Genomic DNA, 2,313 nt, shown 5'->3' on the forward strand with positions numbered 1-2,313 from the left:
TAAAGTCCTTAAAATAAAAGGTTTCCGCTTGGGCGTGTAACTTTCAAAATAAAAGCAAGTTGAAGCCTCCCGGTGTCTCCTACAATACAAGGAAGACTGTTCAAAAAGCCTCTTTCATTGTTAATGCATAAAATAATTCCACATAAAACACTTAAAAATAATTAAAGAAAGTTTAACAGTGAATCCTGTTCCCAGTAACACTGCATTATAAGCATAAATAGTTGTCTAGACTGGGTTTAGAAAAATAATGACTTGCACCATGTTTTGATTGTTTCTAGACCCAGCAATGCTTTATGTCACAATCTCTAAAGTAGGCCTCTCACTGGGTTAATAAGATACATAAATTAAACAATGTTATTATACCTCTTAAAGTATGTAATAAGACCTGTAATGTTAATTTTAGATCAAACTCAAAAGTGCAACTAACTGTAACTGGTGGGTAAGATCATCCAGGGCTATTTTGGAGGTAATATCCTCTGTAAAGCTGACAGAGTGGTTATATCCCTCACACCACTGGCACTAGCAAAATGCCAGTATGTGGAAGTGCATTTACTGCTGTCAAAACTTTTTTTTTTTTTTTTAGATGCATCTATTTAAAGATTTTTCATCCAGGAGCCAGGCTCACGCTTGCCACTCATGTCAGTTTCCTGTGGCTGAAATATTGTATTGTATATTATGAGAAATCTTGCCTTATGCACAAAACTACTTACCTGTAGAGATCTTTTTTTGGTTGTTTCTGAAATTATATTTTAAGAGTAACTCTTGACAAATTGTCTATTTAACTTGCATACATGCTTTTGTTGTTGAATACCTATGTAGTTGCTGAAAGTAGCTGGTCATGCCTTTGCACCTGCTGTGAGAATTGCGAAACTCTTTACAAACAGAACAGTCACTGCTGTTTGTAAAGAGCAGTGTGTGTGCTGAAGTGGTCCCAGATATAACCCGGGAAACACTGGACTTCTATGCTCCTTTAAAAATGTTGCTGCATTTCTCAAATGATGAACTTCAGATGGAACAATAACACTACATGTCCTGAAAACTTCAAACAGCTGTAGACATATCAACAGCCCCCCTTGACATCCTTCAACAATGCTGACTAGCGAAAATCAGATCTTAATCCACCTCGTGCCAACTCTGACTCTCAAGTATTATTGTCTTAATCTCAGTATAACTGCAGAGAGATCATAAATAGCAATAGATTTACACGTGGTCTAATCAGCAGATGAAATTAATTCATTGGGAGTAAAAGAAGAAGAAAAAATCCAACTAAATCTGGTATTATCCTAATGTAAAGAAATCTGTTAATAGGCCAATGAGAGGTAAATGTGTCTGACTTCTGTAACATAACTGGTTCTTATTGTAGATTTACAGTACTGTGCAAAAGTCTGGAGCCCTTCTTATTTCATTATATTTTTCTAGGAAAATACGTGTAGTTAAAAAAGCAAGCAAACATCAGTGAAAATACAATATTTGAGGACAAACATAGTTTATACAATTCTAACAAGCTTGAAAATCAATATTTGGTGTGACCACCTTTACTCTTCAGCAACTGGGTGTCTTAGGTAAGCTGTCCTGTACTTTCTTTAAGTAACTCCAGGAATTGTTCTCCAGGGGTCTTGAAGGAGATTCAAAGCTCTTCTTTGGATGCTGCCTGCATTTGTTCTGCTCTCTGTCAAGATGATCCCACACTGCTTCTGGAAGCTGAGGAGGCCAATCCATGGCTGATAGTGTTCAATTGTGTCTTTTTTAACCAGGTAAGCATTTACTGCATCTGCGCAGTGTGTTTGGGATTACTGCCATGTTGAAGCTGTTGCTAGTCAGATACTTTCTAGATAATTTTGCATGGCAGATCAAAATTTGATGGTCCTTTTCTGTGTTCATAATTCCATCAATCTCCAACACCACTGGCTGAAATACCAAACCATGACAGAGCCTTGTCTTATATGCATAAAGACAACTTGTGCACAAGGCAACTTGAAAAAAAAAATACAATAAAGTATGACTCCTTGGAAGAAGCAGCCCGCCCGGAAATGGGTATTATCAATTATCTTCTGTGGATTAAAACACATGGCATATGTGCTATCTATCCAAAATAAGATGTTTACTATAATGCAAAAAAAATCCCCAAACATTGCTGCTCATTGATTTCTTTTTCTTTAATACTTACTGGGGAACAGCCAAACTCCTTAGGCGGATTAATTCTGTTTGGGTGTTTGTGATGCTGCTTTGGTTTTGGGAAGGAACAACACCTGGAACAGCTTCAAAGCCTGCCCACACAAGTCACAATAATAGTCTCAATAATAAGCACGCAGA

Source organism: Simochromis diagramma, unplaced genomic scaffold, assembly GCF_900408965.1.
Source record: "Simochromis diagramma unplaced genomic scaffold, fSimDia1.1 OVJJ01000216.1, whole genome shotgun sequence".
Lineage (NCBI taxonomy): Eukaryota > Metazoa > Chordata > Actinopteri > Cichliformes > Cichlidae > Simochromis > Simochromis diagramma.